Here is a 12003-nt window from a genome sequence, read left to right on the forward strand (position 1 = left end):
GCGAAATTTGACTGTTTACTCCTCATACATTAATCCTTTCATTCCTGAAAATTCTTGTGAACCTCCTCTGGACTCTCTCCAATGCCAGCACATCTTTTCTTACATAAGGGGTACAAAGCTGTCATCTCCAAGTGTGATCTGACCAATGCCTTATAAAACTGCAGTTTTACATCCTTGTTTTTGCTAACATTGTAGTTGCCTTCCTCACCATAGACTCAACCTGCATGTTAATCTTTAGGGTATCTTGCACAAGGACTCCCAATTCCCTTGGCACCTCTGATTTTTTAAAAAATTTTTCTCACCATTTAGGAACTAGTCCATGACTTTATTCCTTGTATTAAAGTACATGACCATACACTTCCCTGCATTATTTTACACCTGCCACTTCTATGATCATATCTGTCTAGGTCCTTCTACAAGCACTCTGCTTCCTCAACACTATCCGACCCTCCACTATCATCTGCAAACTTCACCACAAACTTATTAATTCCTTCATCCATTTCATTGACATATAATGTGAAAAGCAACGGTCTCAGGACTGACTCCTATGGCACACCACTACTCACCGCCAACCATCCAGAACAGACCTCCTTTATTCTCAATCTTTTCCTCCCGCCAGTCAGCCAATCTTCTGTCTATGTTAGTACCTTTCCTGTAATACCATGGACCTTTATCTTTCTAATTACCTGGTCCATGTGACTTACAGTATCTACCTTCAGGCTTTTCAACTTCCCAAGTATCTTCTCCTTAACAATTGCAACAATATTCACTTCTGCTCCTGACGCTCTTGTATTTCTTCCATTCTCCTAATGTTTTCCACAGTGAAGATTGACAGAATATACTTAAGTTCCTTCATTTCTTTGTCCCCACTGTTATCTCTCCACATAATTTTCCAGTGGTCTGATAAACACTCATCTATCTTTTACTCTTTATATAGCTGAAAATAATCTTTTTGTATCCTCTTTTATATTATTGGCTAGCTTACCTTAATATTTCATCCTTCTCTCTTTATCACCTTTTAGTTGCCTTCTGTTGGTTCCCAATCCTCTACCTTCCCTCTATTTTTTGCTATATGATATGGCCTCTCTTTGGCTTTTATGCTGTCTTTGACGACTTTTGTCTGCTACAGTTGCTCCATCCTTTAAATACTTCTTCATTATTGGATGCATCTTTCCTGCACCTTTTAAATTTCCTCCAGAGACAGCAGCCATTGTTGTTCTGCAGTCATCCCTGCTTGTGGCTCCTTCCAATCAACTTTGGCCAGCTCCTCTCTCCTGCCTCTTTAATTCACTTTACTCCACTGTAATACTGATACATCCATTTTTAGCTAGTGGAATTAGCCGACATTACCCAGCGTAGATTGGGAGACCACTTCACCAAGCATCTTCGCTCCATCTTCCAGAACAAGCAGGATCTCCCAGTGGCTGCCCATTTTAATTCCACTTCCCATTCCCGTTCCAATATGTCCATCCATGGCCTCCTCTACTGTCAGGATGAGGCCACACTTAGATTGGAGGATCAACACCTTATAATTCCATTTGGGTAGCCTCCAACCTGATGGCATGAACATCGCTTTCTCAAACTTTAAGTAATTCCGCGCCCCCCCCCCCAGGTTCTCCATTTCCACCCCCTTTGCCCTCTCACCTTCTTGCCTGCCCATCACCTCCCTCTGGTGCTCCTTCCTCCTCTTTCTTTCTTCCATGGCCTTCTGTCTCTTTCAACAATCAACTTCCCAGCTCTTCATCTCTCCCCCGCCAGATTTCACCTATCATGTGGTGGTTCACTCTCCCCTCCCCCCACCTTTTAAATCTACTCCTCAGCATTTTTTCTCCTGAAACATCAACTGTACTTTTTGCCAACAATTCTTAATCGTTGTTTCTGTAACAGTGTTGTTTTACCAGTCAGGCTTGTTAGCCCTTAGCTGAACTCCCGAACCTGGAGGATTGGTGGACCGCTCTAAGTCTGGCCTCAACCCTTTGACCTGCTTGGATGGGTGATCCAAACAAGAGCCAAAGCAAAAAGCCTTGACTCCAGCCAACATATCCCCTAAGGTCATTATGGCAAGGTTGTGGTCCTCTTGGAGGTTTCCAGGGACGATCAGGACAATATCTGTTTTGAAATGACATCAAAAGATATTAGGAAATGTGGGGGGAATAATGCAGGTACATTAGACACCATAATTTCAATTATGTTTAGAAGAACATGGGGAAGGGGGCAAATGTGTGAATTAAACAACTCTTCTCCCAGGCCAACGTCTGCAGCATTTAGCATGTTGAATTCCACTATGCTCACTAAATCATGCCATTCACATTCCCAACACCAGACTCCCAGAACAGATACTCTGAGCTCCACTATAAATGACAAAGGATTATCAGCTGGAACGAGGAAGCTAACCAAAGATGTTCAGAATCAGAATTGGGTTAAATAACACCAACGTATGTCATGAAAATTGTTGACTTTGCAGCAGCGGTACAATGCAATACATGACAATAGAGAGAAAAAGAAAACTGAATTACAGTAAATACATATGTATTAAGTTGTTTAATTAAAGAGGTAGTACAAAAATAGGAAATAAGTCAGTGAGGTAGTGTTCATGGGTTCAATGTCCATTCAGAAATCAGATGGCAGTGAGGAAGAAGCTGTTCCTGAGGCATTGTGTGTGCCTTCAGGCTTCTGCACATACTTCCTGATGGTAGCAATGAGAAGAGGTTTTCTCAAAACGTCCTTGAAGTTGTGTAGTGTTCCCACTGATGTCCAGGAATTCCATTACTGTGTAAAATGGAAGAGTAATGCAAATGGCATTAAGAATCTCAGAAGCATACTTGAAGTTTAGCATAACTGAAGGCAGCAGATCAGATCTCAAATTACCCACCCACCCACAATAATCCAAAAGATTCTGAAACAAAAACAGAAACTACTGGAAAAACTCAGAAAATAAAGCAACATCTGTGGAAAAAAGGATTTTTTAAAATTTGGAAAATAGACTTTATTTGCACAATGTAACTAGAGGAAATATGATACAGTCAGTACATACCTTTCATGACATTGCCACCAGATAAACTCATTCACAGTGTCACAACAACTGTAGGTTCTATTTACAAAATGCCAAAGTCATTCATGTGGCCTATTTTCTTAATGCACCCATCTTGTGCTTGTGAGGCTGTTACACTGAATTCAGTTCCCAGTATCTGAAAACATGACCTTCCCCACAAAGCCTTTGGTTGGCTGCACCAGGCTTCAGCACATACTCCTGAAGCCTCGAGTGTATCAATCAGCAGCATTCACTTATGGACATCTCATTGTGCTGGGAAACTAACCAATTTTGATCAGACCAAAGTGTTTCTTTCACTGAGTTGATGATTTTCGAACAGCACTTGATAAAGAGAGATAGCAGTATGCTTTCAGTGGGTCAGAAGATGGGGGAGGGATGTACAGAACTAAAGGAATGATTGTGATCAGATGTTAGTCTACAAGGCTGAATGAATTCATAATGATAAGATGCTTGGACTTGCCCAGCAGCCTAAAATTATGCATGTAATATGCAGTGAAACTTCTTTAGCCAAAGGGTGGTGAATTTGTGGAATTCGTTGCCACAGACAGCTGTGGAGGCCAGGTCATTAAGTGTATTTAAGACAGAAACTAATAGGTTCTTGATTGAACATGGTATCAAAGTTTATGGGGAGAAGGCCAGGGTGTGGAGCTGAACAAGGTAAAAACGGATCAAACATGACTGAATGGTGGAGAAGATCTGATGGACCAAATGGCTGAATTCTGCTCCTACTGTATTTCTTATGTAGACCATAAGACACAGGAGCAGAATTAGCCCATTTATTCCATCGGGTCTGCAATGCCACTTCATCATGGCTGAATCATTTCTCTCTCAACTTCATTCTCCTGCCTTCTGCCTGAAACCTTTCATGCCCTAACTAGTCAAGAACTGATCAACCTCCGCCTTAAATACACCCAATGAACTGGTCTCCATAGCCGTCTGTGGTAATGAATTACACAGATTCACTACTCTCTGGCTAAAGAAATTCCTCCTCATCTCCCTTCTAAATGGAGTTCCCTCTATTTTGACGCTGTGGCCTCTGGTCCTAGATTTCCCCATCCTTGGAAACAGCCTCTCCACGTCCACTCTATCCAGGCCTTTCAACATTTGTTAGGTTTCAATGATATTCCCCCTCATTCTTCTAAATTCCAGTGAGTACAGACCCAGAGCCATTAATCTCACCTCATAGAATAAGCCTTTCATTCCTGAAATCATTCTCGTGAACCCTCTCCAATTTCTCATCCTTTTCAAATAAGGGCCCCAAAACTGCTCACAATACTTCAAGTGAGGCCTCACTAGTGTGCATTCCATCCTTGCTTTTATATTCAAGTTCTCTCAAAATAAATTCTAACATTGCATTTGGCTTCCCCACCACCAACTCAACCTGCAAATTAATCCTTAGGGAATCCCATGCAAGGACTCCAAAGTCCCTTAACACCTTGGATTTTTGAATTTTCTCCCCATAGGCTTTTATTCATTCTAACTAAAGGCATGACCATATACTTTTCAGTATTGTATTCCATTTGCCACGATGTTGCCCATTCTGCTTATGTGTCCAAGTCTTTCTGCAACCTCCCTGCTTTTTCAGCACTACCTACCCCTCCACCTATCTTCATATTATCTGCAGACTTGGACACAGAGCCATTAATTCCAAACACCACTGGCAGCCAACCAGAAAAGGCTCCCTTTATTACCAGGCTTTGCCTCCTGCTAATTAGTCATGCTAGTATCTTTCCTGAAAATCCAAGTATACAACATCCACCGATTCTCCTTTGACTGTCCTGCTTGTTATTTTTTCAGAGAATTCTAACAGATCTGTCAGGCAAGATTTTCCCTTGAAACCATACTGACTTTGGCCTTCAAATATCCTGAAACCATATCCTTAACAATTGATTCCAACATCTTCCCAACTACCAAGGTCAGGTTAACTGGCCCATAATTTCCTTTCTTCTGTCTCCCTCTCTTTTTGAAGAGTAGTGTGACATTTGCAATTTTTCAGTCCTCCAGAACCTAGTGATTCTTGAAAAATCATTATTAATGCCTCCACAATCTCTTCAGTTACCTCTGGTGCCATTTTCCAGTGGTCCAATATCTACTCTTGCCTCCCTTTTTCTCTTTATATATCCGAAAAAACTTTTGGTATTGTCTTTGATATTGTCCGCTACCTTAACTTCAAATTTCATCTTTCCACCTCCATGGCTTTTTTAGTTACCTTCTGTTGATTTTTAAGTTTCCCAATCCACTTACTTCCCAGCAATATTTGCCCTATATGTGCCCTCTCTTTTGCTTTTATGTTGGCTCTGACTTCCCTTGTCAGCTATAGTTGTGTCATCCTGCCTTTAAAACACTTCTTCTTTGGGATGTATCTATCCTGCTCCCTAAAATGGTTCCGAATTGTAATAGTTGTAAAGTGTTCCCAGAAACTTTAGCCATAGCCGCTTTGCTGTCATCCCTGGTAGTGTCCCATTCCAATCAACTTTGGCCATCTCTGTACTTCCCTTTACTCCACTGTAATATTGATACATCTAACTTTAGCTTCTCTAATTTGCAGGGTGAAATGCAATGACCACTGCCTCCTTTATAGAAACACAGAAACATAGAAAACCTACAGCACAATACAGGCTGTTTGTCCCACAATGCTGTGCTGAACATGTACTTACTTTAGAAATTACCTCAGATTACCCATAGCCCTTTATGTTTCTAAGCTTCATGTATCTATACAGGAGTCCCTTAAAAGACCCTATTGTATCTGCCTCCACCACCATCGCCAGCAGCCCATTCCACACATTCACAACACTTTGCGTAAAAAAACTTACGTACCCCTGACATCTCCTCTGTAGCTATTTCCATGCACCTTAAAACTACACCCTCTCGTTAGCCATTTCAGCCCTGGGGAAAAAATCTCCGACTATTCACCTGATTAACGCCTCTCATCATCTTATACATCTCTGTCAGGTGACAAATCATCCTCCATCGCTCCAAGAAGAAAAGGCCAAGTTCACTCAACCTATTCTCATAATGCATGCTCCCCAATCCAGGCAACATTGTTGTAAATCTCCTCTGTACCCTTTCTATAGTTTCCACATCCTTCCTGTAGTGAGGTGACCAGAACTGAGCACAGTACTCCAAGTGGGGTCTGACTAGGGTCCTATATAGCTGTAACATTACCTCACAGCTGATGAAGGCCAATGCACCGTATGCCTTCTTAATCACAGAGTCAACCTGTGCAGGAGCTTTGAGTGTCCTATGGACTTGGACCCTAAGATCCCTCTGATCCTCCACACTGCCAAGACTCTTACCATTAATACTATATTCTGCCATCATTTGACCTACCAAGACGAACCACCTCACACTTATCTGGGTTGAACTCTATATCCCACTTCTCAGCCCAGTTTTGTATCCTATCGATATCATGCTGTAACCTCTGACAGCCCTCCACATCATCCACAACACCCCCAACCTTTGTGTCGTCAGTAAATTTACTAACCCATCCCTCCACTTCCTCAAGCTTCATAATCAAATCTAGTTCATTACACAATAGCCGATCCAGAATAGCTGATCCGCTGATGGGCTGAACCATAAGCTGCACTAAAAAGCCTTCCTGCAGGATATGGAAAAACAGAAAATGGAAAATTTTGGGAAATCCAAGTGGGTCAGATGCCACCTGTGGAAAAAGAAACAGATAATGTTTCAGATGAGAGATCAGACCTGAGAATAGAAGCAAATTAATCTGGATAGCAGTGAAATGTGCGTGAAACCATGAAATTTTCTCTGATAGAGTCAAGACATGGTGGGTGTGATCAGGTACTATGGTGATTTAATTTGTTGCTGATGTGTTCTGGTTAAACAGAGACATGTTCAACATGCCAGACTGTAAAGAGAGGAAATGAAGGGCAACAGGTGGAGATGGTTCTGATATAAGTAGGAAGAAAAAGCATGCTTTATAATTCATATTAGATCTTAAAATGTTAAACCAGATCCTGTTTTATTCAGGGAAGAAAGAGTGAGAGTACAGGTGCGGGAAATAGATGAGATGTGTTCAAGGCTCTGTTCACTTTGGGTGGGCGGAAGCCATGGACAAGAAAGAAGCAAAGGACACCTATTCTACTTTAAACTCTCATAAATTTTCTGTATTATATCTAAAAAAAGATTAGATCATACAGCTCACTTCTGGGGATTTAGAGCTGGCCTAATTTTATACTTAGGTCTTGCTTTTGAAACAATATGCTCCAAATTCAGTGAGTTTTGTTCTACATCTTCAGTTTTGGACTTCAGCCACTGCACAATAAAATGATTACCTGCAACAAAATAATATGGTTTTGTTTGATACATTATTAAAACAGAAGCTTCATGCAGGCATCCTTCTTTGATTAGATTATAATAAATATACAATGGTCTCAGTTGTCGCCTAACATTGACCGTACTCTCCCATGTACACATATTTCTATATCATTGTCACATCGTTTTTCTTTAAGGAGACACAAGAGACTGCAGACACTGGAATATTGAATAACAAACAATCTGCTGGAGTAAGATTTAAGGTGAGAGGATTTAATTGGAACCTGAGTGGCAACTTTTTCACCAGCAGGGTGGTGTGTAAATGGAGCAAGCTGCCATAGGAGGTGGCTGAGACAGGTACATAGGTGCTTGGGTAGGAAAGCCTCAGAGGGATTTGTCCAATACAGGCAAATGGGACTAGGTTTTATCCACTTTTTGGCCACTGGTTAGACTGAAGGGTCTATTTCTGTGCTGTGTGACTCCATTACTCTATGACCCGCGAATCTTCGACAAGACTTTTTATTTGAAACAACAGCTCCCTAGGGGAGGGAAGGAAGAAGTACAAGGTAGTAGGTAATTCGTGAAATCAGGAGAGGAGGAGGGGTGAAGTAAAGAGCTGGGAAGTTGATCGGTGAAAGAGATAAAGGGCTGAGCTTTTTGCCTTCTGGTTTCACCTATCGCCTACCACCTTGTACGTCTTCCTTCTCTCCCCCAACCTTCTTGCTCTGACTTCTCATCTTTTTTTTCCAGTCCTGATGAAGGGTCTTGGCTCAATACGTCAACTGTTTAGTCTTTTCCATAGATACCGCCTGACCTGCTGAGATCCTCCAGCATTTTGTGTGTGATGCTTGGATTGCAGATTTTCTGATGTTTATGGCTACAGGAATGACAGTCTTGATAAATCAAAGGATTCCCTGTCAGCAGCAATTCAATATAAAGGGTGCCTCATTGCTCATAGGAGACTTGTTAATAATTCATCTCAATGAATTAATAAGTGTTAATAATAATCATTAATAAGAATTAATGAGTTAATAAATCACCTCAGTACAATTGGGATGGAAAATGAGGGCAAAAAAATGAGGACAAACATGTAGGCAGACATTTATGAGACATGAGGTTTAGTTTCTGGAAATTCTAGGCCTTGAAACCAAAGATCATCCAAAAAGTATCAGAAAAACATTGGGCTGAAAGATTACAAATTCACTAACAAACAGCTTGAACCATGTGGTGATGAGGATGATGACTGGTTATTCACTTGCGAAGATCAGGAGGAAATATCTCTATCATTGTAGTATTTTTCTTTCCACCTGCACTGTGTAGGTTTATAGTGAAGATCGGTGCATGTGGACTGATTCCATTCTTTAGGCAGGGGGACGTTCCATAATGGCACAGCAAACTGTGGTGATCGCAAGGCTGTAGGTTGAGTATCGGAGTTCTCCTTTGTCTAGACAGACTGCCTGGCAAGGCTAACAAGTCCCATCTACCTGGGTTTGGAATTGGAGTTACCCTTCTCCTAGGCTGGCTGCCAACCAAGACTGATAAGCCCAGCCCAGTTATACTGCTGGACATTCGGTTGTGGCATGACATAGCAAACTCAGTAAGAACAGCAACGCCACATGAAGGCATTGCTATGGACACAGCAATAAGAGAAGCCATATGCGAGTGACCTTCTGCATGGCAAGCCAAACAGTGGTCCTGCTTTGGACCATGTATAATCCAGATAAATAAACAATCTGCAGAGCCAACTGACCAGTTCTGTAAACAGAAGAGAGAGGGATCGATTAACTAAATTATAGCACAATTCAAATAAATTCCTGAACCAAGTGTAATTTGAATAAATGTAGACACACTTGAAATTCAAATCTCTATCTGAAATAGCCTAAGCAGCAATGTAACCACCCCTAGGGATAAGCCAATATATGCAGTACCCTTGGAAGATTAAAAATAACACACAAGCCTAATGTAAAACACATATAAGATAAATTAGTATTATAGTGAAGCAAAGGGAATTACAGAAGTATGAGAGAGGAGCTGGCCAAGGTTGATTGGAGGGGGACACTAGCAAAAATGATGGTAATGGAGTTTCTATGAGTAATTCGGAATATACAGGATCAGTTCACCCAAAGAAAAAGACTCGTGCTCGTTCTAAAGAGTGGATGGTATAACTGTGGCTGACAAGAAAAGTCAAAGGCATCATAAAAGCAAGAGATGGCTTGAAATATAGCAAAATTTAGTAGGAAGTTCGAGGATTGGGAAACTTTTAAAAGCCAACAGATGGCAACTGAAAGGCAATAAGGAGAGAAAAGAAGAAATATGAATAATAACCAATAATATACAGTAAAAAAGAAAGACAGAAGTTATTCAGATATATAAAGAGTAAAAAAGAGGCAAGAGTGGACATTGGATCACTGGAAAATGGTCCTAGAGAGATAGTAATGGATGGGAAAAAAATGGTGGATTAACTGAACAAGTATTTTGCATTAATCTTCACTGTGGAAGGCACCAGTGATGTGCCAGAAATTCAAGAGCGTCGGGGCAGAAGTGAGTGTAGTTGCTATTAATAAGAAGGAAGTGCTTGGGAAGCTGAAAGGTCTGAAGGTAGATAAGTTACCTGAACCAAATCTTCTGCACTCCAGGGTTCTGAAAGATGAAGCTGAAGAGATTATGGAGGCTTTAGAAGTGATCTTACAAAAGTCACTAATTCTGGAATGGTTCAGGTGGACTGAAAAATCACAAATGTCTCTCCATTCTATAAGAAAGGAGGGAGAGAAAAGACAGGAAATTATAGGCTTGATTTCAGTGGTTAGAACATAGAATAGTAGAGCACATTACAGGCCCTTTGGCCCACAATGTTGTGCTGACCCTCAAACCCTGCCTCCCATATAACCCCCCACCTTAAATTCCTCCATATACCCGTCTAGTAGTCTCTTAAACTTCACTAGTGTATCTGCCTCCACCACTGACTCAGGCAGTGCATTCCACGCACCACACACTCTCTGAGTAAAAAACCTTCCTCTAATATCCCCCTTGAACTTCTCTCCCCTTACCTTAAAGCCATGTCCTCTTGTACTGAGCAGTGGTGCCCTGGGGAAGAGGCGCTGGCTATCCACTCTATTGATTCCTCTTAATAACTTGTACACTTCTATCATGTCTCCTCTCATCCTCCTTCTTCAAAGAGTAAAGCCCTAGCTCCCTTAATCTCTGATCATAATCCATACTCTCTAAACCAGACAGCATCCTGGTAAATCTCCTCTGTACCCTTTCCAATGATTCCACATCCTTCCTATAGTGAGGCAACTATAGATGTTTGAGTTTAGCAAGATGTTTGAGTCCATTATTAACCATATAACCAGATAACAATTACAGCACAGAAACAGGCCATCTCGGCCCTTCTAGTCCTTGCTGACGCTTAAACTCCTTGTCACCTTGTCCCACTGGCCCGCATTCAGCCCATAACCCTCCATTCCTTTCCTGTCCATATACCAATCCAATTTTACTTCAAATGACAATACCGAACCTCCCTCTACCTTGTTCCAAACAGCTACCACTCTCTGAGTAAAGAAATTCCCCCACGTGTTACCCTTAAACTTTTGCCCCCAACTCTCAAATCATGTCCTCTTGTTTGAATCTCCCCTACTCTCAATGGAAAAAGCCTATCCACATCAACTCGATCTATCCCCTTCATTATTTTAAATACCTCTATCAAGTCCCCCCTCAACCTTCTAAGCTGCAAAGAATAAAGACCTAACTTGTTCAGCCTTATGCTGTAACTTCCAGGTAACGTTCTAGTAAATCTTCTCTATACTCTCTCTATTTTATTAATATCTCTCCTATAATTCGGTGACCAGAACTGTACACAATACTCCAAATTCAGCCTTACCAATGCTGTGTACAATTTTAACATTACATTCCAACTCCTATACTCAATGCTCTGATTTATAAAGGCCATCATACCAAAAGCTTTCTTCACCACCCTATCCACATGAGATTCCACCTTCAGGGAACTATGCACCATGATTCCAAGATCACTCTGTTCTACTGCATTCCTCAATGCACTACCATTTACAATGTATGTCCTATTTGGATTATTCCTACCAAAATGTAGCACCTCACACTTATCAGCATTAAACTCCATCTGCCATTGTTCAGCCCACTCTTCTAACTGGCCTAAATCTCCCTGCAAGCTTTGAAAACCTACTTCATTATCCATAATGCCACCTACCTTAGTATCATTTGCATACTTACTAATCCAATTTACCACCCCATCATCCAGATCATTAATGTATATGACAAACAACATTGGACCCAATACAGATCCCTGAGGCACACCACTAGTCACTGGCCTCCAACCTGACAAACAGTTATCCACCACTACTCTCTGGCATCTCCCATCTAGCCACTGTTCAATCCATTTTACTACAATATTAATACCTAACGATCGAACCTTCCTAACTAACCTTCCGTGCGGAACCTTGTCAAAGGCCTTACTGAAGTCCATATAGACAACATCCACTGCTTTACCTTCGTCAACTTTCCTCGTAACCTCTTCAAAAAATTCAATAAGATTTGTCAAACATGACCTTCCACGCACAAATCCATGCTGACTGTTCCTAATCAGACTCTGCCTATCCAGATAATTATATATACCATCTCTAAGAATACTTTCCATTAATTTC

Source organism: Hypanus sabinus, chromosome 20 (genome assembly GCF_030144855.1).
Source record: "Hypanus sabinus isolate sHypSab1 chromosome 20, sHypSab1.hap1, whole genome shotgun sequence".
NCBI classification, from domain to species: Eukaryota; Metazoa; Chordata; class Chondrichthyes; order Myliobatiformes; family Dasyatidae; genus Hypanus; species Hypanus sabinus.